This window comes from Miniopterus natalensis, chromosome 12 (assembly GCF_054644295.1).
Source record: "Miniopterus natalensis isolate mMinNat1 chromosome 12, mMinNat1.hap1, whole genome shotgun sequence".
NCBI lineage: Eukaryota > Metazoa > Chordata > Mammalia > Chiroptera > Miniopteridae > Miniopterus > Miniopterus natalensis.
The window spans coordinates 23,978,808-24,000,003 of record NC_142092.1 but is presented as its reverse complement, the minus strand read 5'-3'; the positions used below and the strand labels follow the sequence as shown (position 1 = coordinate 24,000,003).

The following is a 21,196-nucleotide window of genomic DNA, read 5'->3' as shown; positions in this document are numbered from 1 at the left end:
ATCTTCCTGACTATTCCCGTTAACACTGTGATCTGGAGGGGGCTGGGCAAGTGCAACGTCAGCTTCATCACTGGCATTTCACAAGGGCAAAGCGAAGCTGACATGGAACAACAAACATCCCACAGCAACTGTGGAGCAGACCATTAGCAATGTTGCTTCCTTCCCCCTGAATGATTCTCTAGCACCTAGCAGGCCTCTAGGAGGGGGAGCTTTGAACCTGATGCTGAATCACTTTGCAAGTGTGAATGACTGTTACTAACAGTTTGCTGTATAAAGTTCTAATCAGCTTAATAGAGTATCTTTAAAATTGCCCCAATAAAGCACTAAGACCAAGAGAGAATTTCCCTTGAAATGTGAAAAAGAGGAACAAAATCATAAAATATACATATTCTTAAATTTAAAATGATTTTACTGCAATATTTTTGTGCCCATGAGGGCTATTCAGCTATAGGCTATGCTATCCTGGAAGCTTACAGGAAAATCTCTGGAAATGTATAAAATCAGTATGGCACCCCTTTGATGAAACCGTTTTATAGTCATTATCTAAGATATCTAAGGAGTCCCAATGAGGGATTATATATATCCATATATAGAGGGTGGGCTAAAAGTAGGTTTATAGTTGTTTGTATGGGGAACAATATAATAGTTAATAAATGATAATACAAAAATAAACTCTGTGTTTTATGCAGTAACAATTGTAAACTTACATTTGTCACACTCCTTATATTGAAAAATTTCATCTTTTCTAATTAAAATTTAAAATTATGTGAATGGCACAGCACCTCTCTGTTTGACAGTCTAAAAATTATGTTATTCTATAAAATTCTGTGTGTCAGAAAAAAAAAAATTGAGGCAAACTGTACTAGAATATGCTCCTATTGGAGTTATATCTCTTTGAGATTTTTTAGAAATGGTTTAAATTATAGGGTTGAGATAGGTCAGAACAAGAATTTTTTTTTTTAATCTCTATTTTTGGTAACTGGCTAGGGTTTGCATTGTTTTCAACTATTTTATAATAAATTCCAAGTTCTGGACACTGAGCATTTTTATATAACATTACTGACAGAATTAAACACACACCACAGAAGGAGGTAATTTAGCAATTTAAACTCTTTTACAGGGATAATGAAGTGAGAGTTTCTGGGGGGAAAATGTGTGGTGGATTATTTCCTTTCCAGAAATCTCCTCTTGCTTGGAGAAAGAGCTAAACTGTTAGAGGTTTTGTTTTTTCATTCAAGTATGTAATTATTTTTCTCATTTTTTGCTGGGGAAAAACTGATGGGCCATTCCTGAGTCTCCAGAGGTGGCCAGTGAAGGATTAAAGCATGACAAGACCAAAGCCAGTCATCTGACAGGAAGAAAGTTGTAAATTACAGATGCAGGTTCTGCGAGGCTGGTGTTGAGTCTCACAATGTGATTACCAACTGGATTCTGGTCAAGAAGGTAAATCCATGGAAAGGAAAAGGGTCCAAAACTTCTGAGCCATGTTATGCAGTCATCAAACATGGGAAGTTTGTCCTGCTTTCTCCCTCTGTCCTCAGAGCCTAAGATTCCAAAGCCTGGACAAGAACTGGATGGTTACTCTGGTGATCTGGCACACATTTTGTAAATATTTACATCATAAAACTTAGAGCCTCGCATTTAGCTCTGATATTGACACTCCAGTAGGACACTTCCAAAACTTCCTTCACATGGGATCAAGGCAAATAATAAAAATTTTAAAAAAGGAAAAGAAAAATATTTGAAAAAAATAGACATGATTATAATGAATTAAATGCTTCCCAGTACCTACATCAAGCTGGCTTTTAATTCTCAACATTAAACTATCTGGGCAGTTCAGGATCCCATATTTCCATGGAGAAGCACTTGTCTACTTGGGAGGCAGCGTGATGTAGTGGAAAGAACATGATTTAGAGGCTCATGGACCTGGATTCACATCCCAGCTCATATGCTTAATAGTTCCATAAACTTGGGCAATTACTTCTCTCAGTTTTCTCATTTTTGAAACACCTACTTTGCTCTGTCTTTTGAGGACATGATGATGGAAGCTACATAGCAAAGTGACTACCGTGCTGTGGCCATCGACAATAACACCAATCTGGGTGTTTTCTCTTAATTAAATTGAACTAGGCTACCTCCTTGCTTGAATTAGCTTTATTTAGTTATTCCAGCAAGATATTAATACTTCTAAATAACACATATTAGCGAGAGTACCTCATGTGGTATTTAAAACAAAATAGTCTTTCAATTAATATTCTCTTTCAATTGTTATTTGTGCTTCCCTGACCTTCTGCCTCTCATTCCAGCTTTCTTCCTATTCTTGGTATATAAACTGCAATGATGATAATCTAATGGCCTTACTAGATAAGCTTTACAAAGGTAGGGACTATATTGGTATTGTTCGTACTTAGCATGGTATAGCTCTTGAGTACTTATTGAATGAACAAATAAATGAACAAAGGCAGAAAAAGTTATTACCATACAGTATATTAGCCTAAGAATGTAACTCATTGCTATGTATAGTAGTTTTTGTATATCTATCTGTTTATCTATCTATCTATCTATCTATCTATCTATCTATCTATCTATCTAATCTATCTATCATCTATCTATCTATCATCATCTATTGAGAGAGAGAGAGATATCAAAGTTAATTTCCATGCCTGTAGAAGAAGTAAACTAATTGACTAAATTATTTTACCTTAATATTACTTATTTAAAATTTTAAGTATACATAAAAGTAGAGGGAATAGTATAATAACCTCTAAGTACCCACTATCTAGCTTCAGGAACCAGTATCTTAGAACTGATTTTGTTTTATCTTTTCTTACTTTAAAACATAAACACAAAACCTCTCTAGAGGGACACTCTCTCAGGCAGGTTGTCCAGGTATTGTGAGGATTAAATAAATTAATACATAACTCCACTCTTAAATTATAAGATACATGAAGGACCAATCAACTTGAACATAAATTTACAGATTCAAAGAAATCAAGTTCAGACTCCCAAGAAATTAATAGAAATTGCTTTTAAAGATCACAATCACAATCTAACTATATTAAAATTATTACAGAAATAAATTAAGAAGTTGAGAAGCAAGAATCAGCCATTCTAAGATACAGAGTAAAACCAAGAAACATAAGAAATGGCTTTGAGAGAAAAGGGGCCCATGAGTGGAACAACGGTGATTGTGAGTAACAATTTTTAAGAATTAATAAAAAGCAAGAATCCTTATATTTAAGAAGCACAGCAAGTTATACAGAATAAGTAAAAATTAATCCACACAAGACCCAGTTTATTAAAGCTTCTGAACAGAAATGACAAAGAGAAAATCCTAAATGCAGTGTGAGTAAAAAGATAATTCTCAAAGGAATGTAAACTATAGAAACAGATTTCTCAGCAACAACAATAGATGCCAAATAACAATGAAATCATTTCTTTATTGAGCTGAGAAGAAATAATTGCCAGCTTGGAATGCCCAGCTAAACGATCATTTAAGAGCGAGAGTAAAACATATTCTCATATAAAGCCTGGGAGGAATGCACTTAAACCCTTGAAAGAACCACTCCACCATCTAATTCACAAAGATGAACTGCAACCTCAGCAAGGTGTGTCAGACAAGAAAAAAGTGGTAATATAACAAAAATAATAAACATAGGGGTAAACCTGAATATTCAGCAACTCTACATCATAATAATTATTACAGTAATAACTAATTGGGGGGAATAAAGATGAAACTAAATTAATTTAAAAATCCATAAACTAGAGATTAGTAGGGAGGTAACTGGAAGACAGCTATCTAACCACCATACCACCAATGCTGGGGCAAAAGGTGGGTAGTTGACATTAAAGCATTTAAGACCCCATTGTACTGGGAAGAAGTTGTGCTGTATTATCTCCTGTTTGCCCCCCTTGATACAATTACCACTCTTCTCTACCTACCCTCTGCCCTGGAAGGCTGGCCTGAACGCATTACATCACCATGATCCTGAGCCCTGTGGCTTCTGATTAAGTTCAGCCAGTTGGCAGCAGACCCGAGGGAGGGAGGTAAAGTGTACGTGTTCTTCTGGCTCTCTTCCTGTGGGTTCACCTAGGACTGACTGGATCCTTCAATAAGGCCATTGCTGGAATCCATAAAAGAGAGACATAACTCTTCCAGGATCCTATAATGTTTCCCTCTCTTCTCTGTTTTGAGACTAGAAAAAAGTGAAATTCCCACTGCGGCTTGATCTAGATTCCTGCACTCTCCGGTACCCCCTGAGCCACTCATCCTCGAAAACAGCCCCTCCCGAATCAACGCTCTTATCATGACCTTATTTGGAGAGTGTCATTGCTTTCTTTTTGGCTCTTGACTCAGACAAGGCAAATGTATTGATTAGATTTATACCCTTTAAAGTTAAAAATTAAAAATTTAAGAGCAGTAACAAAAAGAACAGAAAGCAAATAATCAAATATCCAACAAGCACAGGAAAGTGAAGGAGATTTTAAAATAAAGCTCAATCCAATAAAACAGAGGAAAAGAGAGGAAAGAACATGCATAGTTAACTGAAAACACAAAATCACATTGTAGAAAATAATAAGCATGAGTTCCAGTGTTGCTCATGGTGGAATAGCATATATTAGCCTTAGTCTTTATAGATAAAAATTATAAGAGTTGGACCACAACCCAAAACCAAAACAAAAGAAGCAGCCACAATACAATACAACAAAAACCTAACTTCTTTGAAGGCATTAGAGAACACCCAAAGTAGTAAGAAAATGTAGGATGTATTATTCTTTTTAAAAATGTTTATTGACTTCATTGGGGTGACACTGGTTAATCAAATTATGTAGGTTTCAAGTGTACAATCCTATAATACACCATCTGTATATTGTGTTGTTCACCTTCCAAAGTCAAGTCTCTTTCTGTCACCACTTATCTTCCCTTTACCCTCCTCTACCTCCACCCATCTTTCCCTTCCGTAATCACCACACTGCTATCTGTGTCTATGAGCTGTTGTTCTACTCCCTCCACCCAGCCCCACAATGCCCCCACCCCTCTGACGGCTGTCCCTGTGTTCTCTGTATCTATGAGTCTGTGTCTCTTTTGTTTGTTTTGTTCATTAGATTCCACATATAAGTGAAATCATATTGTATTTGTCTTTCTTTGCCCGGCTTATTTCACTTAGGATACATAGTTCTTAAAAGAAGGGAGTTTACTAGGTGAGCTTCACATTTACCTGGTCTTTCCTCTGAGTGTACTTTCCGGTTCTCAGATGGCCAGGGAGGCATCTTACTGCCCTGGAAAGACCAGGAATTTGGGGCAGCCAGAGAAACTTGAAATAAGTGGGAAGAGAACCCCTGAAAGGAGAAAGTCAAAGCCCTAAAATCTACATACAAACATCCTCAAATCCTTGGCTGAGGCCTAGACAGTCTCAAGGCTAAACTTTGAGAAACTGAGTAGAAAGCATTACTGGGAGGCCAAAGGGCTGGAGAAAGATCAGCAGCTGGGGTGACAGAGTTTAGCTTTCAAGTCCCAATAAACTTAAAGAGCATGGCAACCATTTTTAGCATTTTCCTGGGATTCCAGAGGGCCATGCACTAGAAGAAAGGGCAAAATTAGAATACGCAAGCCATTCTAAATCCTCTGTATCAAAGTCTGCAAACTATGCCCATTTTTGTAAATAAAGTTTTATCAGATCAATGCTTCACACATCCATTGCTTTATATATGGTTGTTTTCATGCTACAACAGATTTAAGTACTGGCAGCCCCTCCTCCCCCAATAAAAAAAGCTTAATAGATTTGATATCTGACCTTCTATTGACCACTTTTCTGTACAGGAGCTAGGAGATACACTGGTGCTGCATTTGCCTGCAAGAAAAATGAACTTTCATTGAAAGAAAGTAACGTCTTTATGAGTCTTTATTTTGCATCACATTGACATTACATCAAAAATCATGAGGCATGCTAAAATAGTTCAAATTGACTAGAAACCAAGAAAAATAATTAACAAGAGAAACAGATATTGTTGCTGTTGGACGTAGATATTTTAAGTAGAAGTACTTTATTTTTTAATCATTTTTATTTTGCAATATTATAGACTTAGAAAAAGTTGCAAAATAGTCCACCAAGTAGTTCATCAGAGTTCTCTCCTACCCTTCATTTCTCTTTCCTCTATGTTCCCATATCGTCTTATATAACAATAGTATAATTTTCTAAATCAGAAAGTTAACACTGAAAAAATATTACTGACCTCAAACCTTATTTGAATTTCACCAATTTTCCCCCTAATTCTCCTTTTCTGATTCAGGATCCAATCCAGGATCCCACATTGTATTTACTCCTTAGTTTCCTCTAATCAGGGACAGTTTCTCAGTATTTCTCTGTCTTTCATGACCTTAATGCGTTTGAAGTGTATGGCCAGATATTTTTTAGAACGTTCCTCAATTTGTGTTTGTCTGATGCTTTCTCATGATTGGATTGAGGTTATTCATTTTTGCCAAAAATATCACAGAAGTAATGTTGGATCCTTTGCAGTGCTTCATCATATCATTCGGTATATGAGGCCTTATTACTGGTGATGTTAACTTTGATTGCTTGATTAAAGGAGTGTCTGGCAGGTTTCTCCACTGCTAAGTTATTATTTTTCCCTTTGTAATTAATAACTACCATGTGGGGAAATACTTTGGAACCATGCAAATATCCTGATTCTCATGATACTTTTCACCTGCTAATTTCTGCAGCCATTGATGATTTTTATCTGCAACAATTATTACGGCGTTGTTTGTCAACTGGGGATTTTTCTATTGCTAGCATTCCTTCTGCATTAATTAAATGGAATTGTATTACACGGAATAGTTATCCATCTCACCATTTATTTATTAATTCAACTATATATATCCCTATGAACTCACGGCTACATATTTTCTTTTATGGATTATATAATCTATCACTATGATTATGTGATTCTGTTGCTCAAATTATTTTATATTTGGCCATTGGCAGCTACTGATATCCTTTTGAAATATCCCCAACTTTTTTGAGCATTTCCTTACTTTCTGGCACATAGATGTGCCAAGCTCATTTGAATACAAGTATCCATTTGAGAGACAAAAGGATTAAAAAACAGAACAGGGACTAAGAGACATATAGATTATGGACAAATGATTTAAGACTTAGGTAGCTGGAATCTCAGACAGAGATATATAAAAATGTAGCAGAAGCAATATTTCAAACAATAGGATCGAGGATTTTCCAAAACAGATGACAGAAACCCATCCCCAGATTCAAAACAAGTCTGGGAAAACTAACAAGGATAAACAGAAAGAAAAATCGCACTTAGAAATACAGACAAATGGCTGAAAACAAAATGAACCAAAAAAATGCAAAGCATACAAAGAAAAAAATATACTATCTTCAAATTAAAAACAATAATTTAATGGCCACCTTCACAACAGAAATTATAGAAGCCATAACTCAGTGAAATGACATTTTTAAGGAGCTGAAAGAAAATATAAAAACTACCAACTGGTAATTGTGTTCCTAGCCAAAAAAAAAAAAAATCCTTAAACTGAAACCAAATTAAAATGCTTCCCGGCAAATAAAATCTATTAGCATTTACTGCCAGTAGGTGCACACAGCAAGGGTAAACAAGTTTTTCAGGCTGAAGGAAAATGCCCACGATGGAAACAAAACTGCAGGAAGCAGCGAAGAGCAACAGAAGCGGCAACTATGTGGGGAAGTGTAAAAATGGGAAAGGATGTTAAATGTTTAAAAAACAACCAGAAATATGTCAAGGGGTGTTTACAACATACAGAGATGTTAAATATATGACAAAAAAGCCCAGATGGTTGTAGTAATATTCTTGTATTATTTCAGAAATGTTAAAAATTATTAATTCAACTTTAAAGGAGCAAGAATGAAGGAAGTAACAGATATAAGAGCAGAGGTAATTGACTTTAGAGAAGAGTTATAAGAGAAAATCAACAAAGTCAAAGTCAAAAATTGGTTTGTTGAAAAGTGTGATATAAACTACACTGACATAAATCATGTAATAATAAACGTTTAGTAAGATATATCTTACTTCAAAGAATAGGGAAAATATAAAATTATAGTAAGAGAAATGAAACAGAAGACATAGCTACAAATCCTTTAGATATTAAAAAGGATAATAAGGTGCTATTATCAACTAATGAGAGCCAATAAATTCAATAATTCAAATGGGATAAACAAATTATTTGCAAAGTACAGATTTCTAAACTAACACAAGTGCCTGGTGGGCATGGCTCAGTGGCTGACCATCGGCCTACGATCCGGAGATCCCAGTTCAATTCCTGGCCAGGGAACATGTGGGGTTGTGGACTAGATCCCTCCAGTAGGGGGCGTGCAGGAGGCAGATCAATGACTTGTCATTGATGTTTCTGTCTCTCTCTCCCTCTTCCTCTCCCTTCCTCTCTCTGAAATCAATGAGAATATATTTTTAAAAATAAATAAACACAAGTAAAAAAAGTTGAATAATTCTGTATCTCTTAAAGAAATTAAACCGATAATTAAAAACCTTCCCATACAGTAAACTCCGGGCCAAGGTGTTTCTATGAATAAATTCTTCTAATCTTTTAAGCAAGAAATAATATTAACATTACCTAAACTCTTTCAGAAAAGAAAAAAGGAAGGAACACTTCCCAATTCATTTTACGAAGGCTTGGCAGTGATGACTGACATGGACATTAATAAAAAAGAAAATTATAGATCAATATTTCTTATGAAGATATATGTAAAATCTTCTTAATTAAATATTAGAAAATTGACCACAGTGATATATTAAAAGCATAATATATCATGATCAAGTGGGATTTATCCCATACATGAAAGGTTGATTTAACCTTTAAAAATCAATCATTAACTTATTACAATGAGCTAATATACAAGAAAAAACTTTATATAGGGAAATTTTAATTTCTATAGATGCAGAAAAATGTTTTATAAAATTTAGTAACTACTCATAACAAATTTAGCAACAAATTAAGAATAGAAGAGACTTTCTTTAATCTGATAAAGGATTTCTACTTGAAAAAGTTCAGTTAATGGTGAAATTTGAATGTTTCCCCCCTAAATTTAGGAAAAAGGCAAAGATTTCCACGTTTTATTACTTCTATTCAATACTGCAATAGAGATCTTAGTATAACATGGCATAAAAAAAGTAAAGACTGAAAAGGAAGGCTATTTTTTCCTTTTAACAGATAATACAAAACCATCTAAGCTATTAGAATAAAGGAACTTAGCAATGTTGCCAGATACAATGTTATAAAAATGAAATTATATTTCTATTGCTAGTAACAAAAAACAAATAGGCCACTTATTATAGCATTGAAAAATGTATATACTTAGAAATAAGTTTAATATTCTATTTAAATTGCAAAAATTAAAATAAGATTCTACAATGAAAACAACAAATCATAACTGGAAAAAATAATAAAAGACCTAAATAAATAGAGCAATATGCCATGTCCATGGATTGAATGGACTCAATATTATTAAGATGTCAATGTCCTACAAATTGAATTATAGATTTAATACAATCAAATCAGAATGCCAGGAGATTTTAGTGTGTATATAAATTGCTGAAAATTCTAAAATTTATATGGAGATGCAGAGAATTTAGAATGATTGCCAAGACAATCTTGGCATAAAAATGTGAAGTTTTTTATCTTATGCTACACCATTTCAAGATTTACTACAAAATTTACTATATTAATATGACAAAATGGTAGAGTCACAAAGTAGATAAATATTTCAACGGAATAGAACAGAGAGTTCAGAAATAGGCCTACACTTAAATGGCCACTTGATTTATGGGAAAGGCACTAATGGATTTATTGAGGAAAAAATGGTCTTTTAAATAAATGATTCTGAAGTATAGGAACCTATATGGAGATACATCAGAAAAAATATGGCTAAGAGGAATGTCCAAGATTTTACCGCCTATGTTTTCTTCTAGAATTTTTATGGTTTCAAATCTAACATTTAAGTAGTGATCCATTTTGAGTTTATTCTTGTGTGTGATATAAGAAGGAGGTCTAGTTTCATTTTTTACACATATCTGTCCAATATTCCCAGCATTATTTATTGAATAGACTATCTTTACCCCATCATATGTTTAAACCTCCTTTGTCAAATATTAATATACTATAAAGGTGTGGGTTTATTTCTGGACTCTGTATTCTGTTCCAATGATATATATGTCTGGTTTTATGCCAGGACCATGCTGTTTTGATTATTACGGTTTTGTATTATAGTTTAATATCAGGTAGCATGATTCTTCCAACTTTGTTCTTCTTTCTCAAGATTGCTTTTGCTATTTGGGATCTTCTGTGGGTCCATGTAAGTTTTTGTCTTTTTTTCTCTTTTAATTTTTGTTAACCAGAGTCATCCCAATAAATTCAATAAAAAGGAAAAAAATAAAAGAACCCACATGGAAAAAATAAATCTTTACTCCTTCACACCAGTCACAAAAGTAAATTTGAGGGAGACCAGAGACATATATGTAAAAATAATAACTATAAAGTTTCTAGAAGAAAACACAGAAGAAAAGTTTCATAAGCTGGAGTAAGCAAATATTTTTTAAATACCACATAGGAAGGCACTAATTATAAAATCTAAAGTGATAAATTTTATAAATATTAAAAACTGTGTCATCAAAAGACTCCAATGAGAAAGGAAAAAGGCAAACCAGACTAGTATTAGCAAAGGACTAGTCTTCAGAATATACTTCTATAAATCAATTTTTAAAAAGACAAATGACTAAACTTTAAAAAGAAAAGGGTTTGAACAGGTATGTCACAAAAGTGGATGTCCAAGTGGACAAGAAGCATACAAAGCTTTTCTCTATATCATTACTTCTCAGAGAAAGGCAAAATAGTATCGCAATAAGATAATACTACTATTCGCAAGAAAAAAAGCTAAAATGTGAAAACACTGGCAAGAAGAGAATCCACTGGAGCTCTCCTGGGTTCCTGTTGAAAGTGTAAAATGGTACCAACACTTTGGAAAACTGGCAGCTCCTACCTAACGTAATTATACACTTTCCATATGACTCAGCAACTTCACTCTTAGTTATGTTCCCAACAGAAATAAGATATAAGTAATGTCCACCAAAAAACAGAGTTAAATGTCTACAGCAGTCTGATTCAAAATGACCCCCAAATTGGGAACAGTCCAATTTCCCATCAAAAGGAGAAGAGATTAACTGTGATGTCATCATACAATGAAATGCTACAAAGCAAAAGAAACAAAAACAACTATTACATGCCACAATAGGGATAAATCTGACAGACATTATATTGAACAAAAGTAGCCATGCACTTAAGAATATCTATTGTAAAATTCTATTTACATGAAATCAAGAGCAGGTAAAACTAATTAATGATCATAGAAATCAGATGAGTGGTGAGCACTAGAAGCAAGAGAGGCTTAGATAACGTAAGAGTGAGTCTCCTGGGATCCTGAAAACATCCCATATCTTATGAGTAATAATTACACACATATTTAGAATCATTAAACTTTATATTTAACATTATATGCTACATCTTAATTTTTTTTTTAATATATCTTTACTGATTTCAGAGAGAGGAAGGGAGAGGGAGAGAAAGAGACAGAAACATTAATGACGAGAGAGTCATTGATCCAGCCCACAACCGGGGCATGTGCCCTGAGCAGGAATCGAACCCCGATCGCCTGGATCCTAGGTCAACACTCAACCGCTGAGCCACACCCAGCTGGGCTATATCTTAATTTTTTAAAATGAAAAGAATCAATCACAATAGCTGTACATGGACAAATTCATCAGTAAAAAATATGAGAACTTGCTCTATGACCCAGAGGGAAAGTATCCTGTCTGTAAATTGTCCATTTTGAAGAAAAATGCTATTTCTAGTTCATATCATATAAAATTATTTCTAGGTAGGTAAAACACCATATTGCATGGGAAGTGAGCCCAATAATGTGGAAGTAAGGAGAGGAAGTGGCAGGTAGGATGGAAGTGGTTGAGTTTATGAGATGAAGGCCATCATGAGGTAAAATTTTGCAGTGAAAAGATGCAAGGATAGCACATTGGCATGTTGGAATGATTCTCTTCAGGTGAGCAGTTTTCAGGTGGTGACAATGCCCAAAATATAACCATCAAAGTAGGTGGGTTTTCAGAATTGGAGGAAAAGCCCATGGGAAATGAGAAAGCAAGGGAACGTGTAAGAATACAGCTTTGATTAGGTCATCGGCATGGGCATTTAGTTGATTCTGACAATATCAGGAGCTTGAGTATTATTCATGTGTTAAAATCTTCAATAAGCCCTGGCTAGTGTGGTTCCGTGGTGAGAGTGTCGGCCCACATACTGAAGGGTCACAGGTTCAATCCTGGTCAAGGGCATGTACCTTGGGTTGCAGGTTTGATTCCCGGCCCCGGCTGGGGCGAGTGCAGGAGGCAACCAATCGATGTGTCTCTCTCACATTAATGTCTCTCTCTTTCTATATTTCTCTCCCACTCCCTCCATTCCTTCTACTCTCTTTAAAAATCAATGGAAAAAATATCCTTTGGTGAAGATCAACAACAACAAAAAATCTTCAATAAATCAGGCTAATAGGACAAAACTTTGAGCAATTAAATAGTGGTTCCATTCCTTGATAAAGGGAACTGAAGGCCAAAAGGCAAGGGGGTAGCTTTGGAGGGTAGGACTGTTCTCCCAGTTTTAGATACACTGAGTTTCAGTTTGCTATGTGGTAGCAAAATAGATCTGTCCAGTAGGCTGCTGGTCATGTAGACTGGAAGGTTAGAAGAATAAAGTAGACATTATGAATTTATAGATAATAATTTAATTAATAAAACCTGAGTGAAATAAAGTATATTGTACAGATTATTTAAATTTTGTCAGAAAATTCATGTTATGTAGCAGAAATTATACTTTTATAATACCTGAAATGACTGCTTAAAATTTTATGTGGACTTGATTTATGTTATATTTTACACACACACATACACACACACAGATCTGTCAACTGATCATTAGCTTTTTTATTTCCAGGTCATGTTTTATAACTTATTTTGTTTCTTCAGTGCTTAATAGAGGACTGTGGACATAGCAGATGATATATGTTTCCCTTTCATTTATTACATATGCAAATATTCTATTTATTTTTTGAATCATGCTTCTGAGGTTTTCTTAAATGCAGATGACACAGTTGGCTATGCTACAGTTTGATGATATATGTTTTTTATTTTTTATTTTTAAATTAAATTTATTGAGGTGGCATTGGTTATTATGATCATATAGGTCTTTCTTCTCTGTTCACTCACTTAAGGAAGTAGACTCTGATGCAGTTAATGTTTAATTCTTTCCTAGAAGTATCCTGTCTTTTCATCTTTTGCTAGGGTAACAAGTATACTCTGTTAGTGACTGATTACATCCTGGTAGAAAAATAGAGTTCAGAAGTCAGGCAGTGTCAATAATAAGGAAGTACAACGAATTGATTAAGTTTCTGTTTAAAAATTTATTCTCAAACTAATTGCTTCTCTATGTATGAGACTGAGCCCTGACCATATCTGAGTAAATAAGAACAAGTTTGAAATTCTACAAGCATGATGGAATTAATATAATCAATTTCCACACAATACCCTAAAGCCATGTACACGGAAAGAGCAATGGGCTTAAAATCAGAAAAACCTGCTTTTAAGTTTTGCTGTTTTTTAGTTATATGGTTTTTAGCAAAACCCTCTTCTCTGACCTTAATTGTTTTTAACTTGGAAAACGGAGATAACGAAGTGAAAGATATTAAACTTTGTTGTTTATGAAGGCTTTCTACAAGAGTGTAAATATAGTGAGAACTAACTCAGTAATTGTAACTTCACTCAATGTAATTATATCTGCGTGGAAATCTCTACTAAATTACCAATGCAATCTAATGCAGATCTGAATTCCTTCCAGGGGTACTATAAACTTGGCACAAATGGGTTAATTCACTCAAAAGTTTTGTCAATTTATTTAAAAGCAAACTAAGAGAAAAATAAATTAAATGTAAAAACTCATGTGGTCAAATAATAAGGAAAATTATGATTCATGGTATTCTTTGCAGGGATGGTAATTAGCTTGTATTTGGTCGTTTGTTACCGAATCCTTCACAGGTCTCAGAGACTTTCACAAGCTTCAATGAATACCCTCAAAATTTTAATAAGAAAGTTCAGGTGCAAGAAAAATTTGCAGCTCACTCAAGAAGAGGAAGAGAGATGGGTGGGTGCCTCTCCCGGATTAGTGCTTAAAATAAGCCCTGCTCCTCCCATGAGTAGGTGCTCAGCGGTTACTGCTAGAGACAGAGGTAATTGCTGACCCGGCCGTCCTAACAAAACATTGCTCTTCCATCTCCCTAATTATTAGTCCTATTCTTCTCAGCACTGTTTGGCCAAGACTTGGTCTGTTCTTAATTTGGGGTCTGCTGCATGTGAGTGCTTAGCATTGCTAATTTTGGAACGAGTTCCTTGAGTGGAATCTTTCAGAGAAACTGAATATCAAACCCTGAATTTCTAGGTCAGTTGTCTGAAGTTTGCTCCATTAGATTTTTCAAAACCAAGACATACTTACGGGCGTGTTGGGATACTGGGATGTGTGTCCCGAAGAACAGATGTTAACATGCGCAACTGTGTTTCACACAATTCCACCAGCAATGGGTGTGTGTGTATATATATATATATATATAATCATCTTTAATATGACATGAAGACTCAGCAAAAGAATATGAAAGCCCGGGTAAAACTGAAATTCAAGGAACTCGGCCTTCCGAGTATGAATTTGCAATATAAAACCTGTGATTTTATGAAGAGTTTTTGACGTATTAGGCCTCCCAGAGGGGCCGAGGGTTTTATTCTTCCTGTGAGAATGACGGGAAGTAGGTCTGTTTTTCCCTGGCTGATGTACTCCGAATACAGTGCATGCTCTGTGTTCCAGGGGTGGGTTTCGGCGGGGTGGAGGGAGCCCAGCTCTGAGTCTTTTGCCTGTGGATTTAATTAGGCTATATATTATATAGAGGTTGCAGCAGTACAAATAGTTTATTTGCTTACTTTTAACTACAGGATGTCATTGTCCAAACAGAGGGAGAAAAAAAAAATCCCTTTCTTCCATTTAAAACCGAGTATTATTCATTAAATTGGGGGGGGGGGAGGGGAAATGTACAGGTTTCTATAGATCAGCCACTGCCTAAAAGATTACTCAGGTGAAGCATGCCTGATTCACTTTAAGAATCGTCTCTACATTATAGTTTATAACTAACAGTTTCTGGGTTACTAAAAGATTTATGAGATGAGATTTAAGGCTCCAGAAATTTCACCTTTTGCATCCAGATTCCGGTAGGGACCGTTTCCTTCTTAGGCTGCAGCGTGGATAGGACAGGTGTGAAATATTAGACGGAGCACTGGGCAGAAACTCAAAGGGTCAGGATGCTATTCTCAGATCTGCTAACTAATCCCCTGCGCAGAGGCCACAGGTAATCCTGTGGAATTGAACTTCTTGCTTGTGGAATAACAGCAGTGGCAGCTCTGCCAATGACGAGCTGTGGGGCTCATGTGACCTTCCTGAGCTTACACTCACTTTTATAAAATGAAAATCATAATAACCCACCTCCTAGAGTTGTGAGAGGACTAAATGAGAAACTATATATAAAGGATCTCTCAGACAAACCTGAAACAGTGTAGCTACCATTATGAAAGCATTTAATTGTAAGGATAAATAGTGCCATTAAGGTCCAAGCGTTTATAGCTTTTTTATATTTGCATTAAAGTATCTGTAGGTCACAGAAATATTGATATTAAAATGCTACTTCAGGATGGGTCTGCCTAATTTAACCCTCTGCTGTATCAGACTTTTCCTTCTCAAATTGAAGTTGTCAGGGTGAGTTGGGGGTGGGGACAGAAAACAATGCAAAGTGATTATGGCATCTCTGTTATTGCACAAGTTCTAGGCAAGGCACAGAATCAGGGAATTTGTTACAGGCAGGATTTAATTAAATGATTCACTGCGCATCTGTGGACAGTTTTTTTTTGTTGGTGTTTTTTTTTTCCTTTTTACTTTTCCTGTTGTAAATCCAGTATTAGAGAGAACATGCTCTTCAGGCGATCTACTAAAAATGTGCACACTCTTTTTTTAAAATTAAATGTATGTGACACCTTTGAACGTAAGTGGAAGAGATAATTTTGAACCCTCTCCTTTACCCCTCCCATTTCTTGGCTTTAAGCCCTTTATTTTTGAGGTACTTCATTTTTTTCTTTCTCTTTTATCAGTTGTGTTTTGGCACATGAAAGGAAGGATGCAGATAGAAAAGCATTTAATTTTCCTAAAGCTGAGAAGCTACATGTCTTTAGGGTAATTAAATTATGATTTTGTGACTCTTTAAATATGGATTATCCAATTTGATGCCTTTAGAGCCTGCACTAGCTCCTTTGAAAACCACAGCTCACGTTTCACTATTTTCTCACCTGGAGACCTACCTATCTCCCAAGAGAAAAATATGCTTTGCAGCATCAACTACTAAAGAGTATGTTCATATGTTATGTCTGTAAAACAAAACATACACATTGTGCAAAGAAGAAAACATGCGCAGTGTGAAAAGAAACCATGTAGCTTACACAGGCCCATATTTTTACATATTTGTTTCTAAATGTACAAACAGGATCTGCTCCACAAAATGCTCCAGGAGAGTATTTGTTTCAAATTTATGTAACCAGCTTCCTTGCAAGATGGTCTTCCAAAAGAAACTTCAAGATGTGTTATCCTTGCCTCATATCTAATGTCCTCCCTCTCTCCCTGTGGACCAATAAACAACAGAGATGAAAAAACACTTAACGTCAAGCAATACAGTAAAATGCGGAAATGTTTTTATGTTTCCAAAAGCATAATCATAACTAAAAGATAAGCGTCAGCCAGGAGAGGACCTTTTGTGTGAGGGTAGAGCTCAGTTCAAGTTCAGGGGTTTCCGGCTGTTTTGTAGATCTTCAAGTTTATAAGCAGATTTCCAGATGTTAAACTTATATCAAACTAGAACTTAAGTTCAGTTCATTAAAATTTAGCTATTGATCAGGACCCTCAATAGAATTCCCAAGATTATCTGTCCCATATATTCATTTTAATGGTCCTTCTGCAAGCTGGATCTTGTACTGGTAGTAATGACAGGCATCACCCTTCAACACATGATTGTCTGAATCCTGAACCAGAGCATGCAAAACAAGACATGCGTGTTTCTGGCAAACCAGGCCTAGCCAGAAGAGTGGCTGGCATAGCCTCCCACCAGCAATCAAACCCAAGGATCTTTAATTATGAGATAGAGCTGGAAAAAGAGACACAGAGAGAGAGACAGAGAGGGCGGGGAGGGATGGGGGAAGGAAGAGAGAAGGGGAGGGAGGGGGAAAGGGAGAGAGAGGGGAGGAGAGGAGAAAAACTTCTCTGGAAAACTAGATAATTACTGTACTCTGATTATACTGGTGTATTGCAAAGGATTCTAACAATGCTTACTTTAAACATACACGTGTCTCTTAAATATGATTTGGAGTTTTTGAAAAATAGAGAGTATTACAAAATAGACCCCCTTGGTCTGACGAAGGAAGGCGGAATCATCTTTTATTAGGAAACTTTATTTTTTCCTGGGTTACTGAAGTTGTTATATAAGGTCACAATTAGCACACTGGCTGGCCCTATTCTCAGAGAGATAAGATCACGCAGGATCGATGGTATGTCCCGATAGAGCAGATTATTCCCCAGTGAATTTAGAGCTACGGTGGGAATGCTCTGTCTTGCTACCTGTGCCGGCCAAAGTGTTTGGCAGACTCAGCTCCAGTTTAAATAGGCTTCTTGCTCAAGTTTTGGAAAAGCCCTCTAGCCAGTATGACTACTGAAGAAATTGGAGAGATTTCTTCCAATCAGAGGCCCCAGCAATATGGAGGATCTTCCAAAGAGACTCATAAAATAAAATAAGAAGGGGAGGGACTAGTTGACAGAATAAATATATTAACCACCCTAATTCATTTAAATTAATTTCAACAAACGTATAGGAACTGGGATTTATTCTTGTCTGTTTTCTGACATCCTTTCCCACAAATCCTATCAGAAAGTACGGTGATCTTTCAGCAGTTAGGCACCTTGCGAATGCTGGATTAGCTTATAAAATTTTCTATGAGTTAAATCTGTGAGGGAATACACATTTTCTTTGCTCTTCATAAACTTGATCTGGGAAGAAAATAAAGCACATTTTAATTGGATTAAAGAAAGAGAAAGTAGATAATCATAATAGCAGCACTTTATTGGCAAAATAAAGGCACAACCTATTGCATAAAGCCTTTGAGCTGGGAGTAGTATTTACATGTCTATTTATTTATTATTTATTTAATTTACATTTCTTAAATGGTGGGAGGGAGAGAGAGGGAGAGAATGAAACAGATTGTGTGCCCACAAAGCCTAAAATATTATCTGTCCTTTACAGACAAAACTTGTTATAAATCACAGTCACCTATATTTCTACATTACTTCTCACCTGTATTAACTGTTTGTAAATCACAACACTGAAAATAAATAAAGGAATAGTTGTTCACAAGTTAACAATAGTATCTTACTATATGATTCCATTTGTACATTTTGAACTTAAGTTCAAAAACAGGTAAAACTAAGCTATGATGATGGAAATCAGATTACTTGTGAACTCTGAATGATACTGTCAAGGAAGCTGCATGAGTATACCTCTTGGGTTGATGGAAATGTTCTAAATCTTAATTGGTAGTGGTAGAAACACACTGTAGGTTCCTCAAGAAATTAAAAATAGACCTATCTTATGACCCAGCAATTCTTCTTATGGGTATATATCCAAAGAAATTAAAAAAAACACTAATTCTAAAAGATACTTGCACCCCTATGTTCATGGAAGCATTATTTACAATAGCCAAGATATGGAAGCAACCCATGTTCCCATCAATAGATGAGTAGATAAAGAAGATGGAATATTACTCAGTCATAAAGAATGAAGTCTTCCCATTTGTGGAAGCATGGATGGACCTAGAGGGTATCATGCTAAGTGAAATAAGTCAAACAGAGAAAAACAAATACCATATGATCTCACTTATATGTGGAATCTAAAGAACAAAAATAAATGAACAAACAAAACAGAAACAGACTCAGCAATACAGAGAACTGAGGGTTGTCAGAGGCAAGGGGAGTTAGAGGCTAGTGATAAAGGTGAACAGATTAAGAAGTATAAATTAGTATTTACAAAATAGTCATGGAGATACAGAATACAGCATAGGTAATATAGCCAATAATATTTTAATAACTATGTATAGTGCCAGGTGGGTACTAGAATTACTGTGGGGATCATTCTGTAAACTATTTAATGGCCTAACCACTATGCTGTACATCTGAAAGTAATATACAATAATATTTAATGTCAACTATAATTGAAAAAAACAAACAAACAGGAAAATCTTTTCTTTATTTTCTAGGCTATGCATAAATATAAAAAGGTAAACAATTACTTTTTTTCTGTAAGATTTTTCATTTTCATTTTGATCTAATATTATATAGTGATTAATATTATACATAAGATCACATTTATATGAAACATAATTATATTGTAAAATGTGTATTCTCATTTTCTTAATAAATAAGAAAATGTGAACTAAAAAAAAGGTTTATACAGACTTACAATTAGATTGAACTTCCAATTGAAATGTATAATTTACTGAATAAATAAAAATATTTATTTATTTTTATAGCTCAATAAAAATAAATCAATATAATGCAGACTGGTACAGTCACTATGGAAAACAGTATGGAGTTTCCTCAAAAAATTAAAAATTGAACAACCATTTGACCCAGTGATCCCACTTCTAGGAACATATCCTAAAAAACCCAAAATGCCAATCACAAAAAACTTATGCACCCCTATGTTCGTAGCAGCGCAATTTACAATAACTAAGATCTGAAAACAGCCCAAGTGCCTATCAGTAGATGAGTGAATAAAAAAGCTGTGGGACATTTACACCATGGAATACTATGCAGCTGTGAAGAAAGAAGGATCCCTTACCCTTTGGGACAGCATGGAGGGAACTGGAGAGTATTATGCCAAGTGAAATAAGCCAGTCAGAGAAAGACAAGTACCACATGATCTCACTCATATGTGGAATCTAATGAATAAAAAACACTGATGAACAAAATAGATCCAGAGACATAGAAGCATGGAAAATACTGAGGGATCTCAGAGGGAAAGTGGAGGTGGGGGAGTGGGTGGGGAGAGATTAATCAAAGAACTTACATGCTTATATGCATAACCTATGGACACAGACAGTGGTCTGGGGAAGGTCTGGGGGTGGGATGGATGCCAGGTGGAGGGGATCAATGGAGGAAAAAAAGGGGACATCTGTAATACATTCAACAATAAAGATAAATGAAAACAAACAAAAACAAAAATAAAATAAATCAATAAATAAAAACACATATACAGTCATACTATTTACACACCTGAACATTTTATAGTATAATATAGGCCCCTAAAGAAAGAACTACATTCAGAGTATGCTTCAGGAAGAAGACAAAATAATCCAAAATGAAGACATGAAATTAAAGAAACAGTATAAAACTGAGAGAACCCAGCCGGAGTAACTCAGCAGTTGAGCATCGACTATAATCCAGGAGATGGTGGTTCGATTTCCAGTCAGGGCACATGCCCAGCAGGGGGCATGCAGGAGGCAGCCAATGACTCACTCATCACTGATGTTTCTATCTCTCTCTCCGAGCTCTCCCTTCCTCTCTCTGAAATCAATAAAAATAAATAAATAAAAGTAGGAGATACATATGATAATAGATATAAATAAGCATTTACTGTAAAAGAAAAGGTAACCATAATAAAAATTAATAATTTAGAAGTGGTGGAAGAACAAGTTAAAATACCATACAGTATATAAAAATTCACTGAGCTGTGGACTGAATATTTGTACACTTTACTGTGTTTACTACATCCAACTTTTAAAATGCTCCTAGAATAACAACCCTCCTATTCGACCATCATTAATACAAATGTAAGGGTCATCATTGTTTTAATGGCCTACTATTCACCCATTGTTGAGGGATGGATCCTTGCCCTAGACCCATGCAGATGACTGAAAATACATCTGACATTGGACAAGTGAAATCAACAGCAGC

The 21,196-nt window shown here is 35.3% G+C and overlaps 1 long non-coding RNA gene across 1 annotated transcript in view; it reads right to left on the bottom strand.

Annotated features, from left to right (window-relative positions):
* LOC148091797 (uncharacterized) overlaps nucleotides 1-21,196 on the bottom strand; it is a 283,883-nt gene that overhangs the window by 98,624 nt on the left and 164,063 nt on the right. The window contains exon 2 of the long non-coding RNA XR_015715434.1: nucleotides 5,796-5,852. This is a non-coding gene — a long non-coding RNA (uncharacterized LOC148091797). The remainder of the gene's footprint in view (nucleotides 1-5,795; nucleotides 5,853-21,196) is intronic.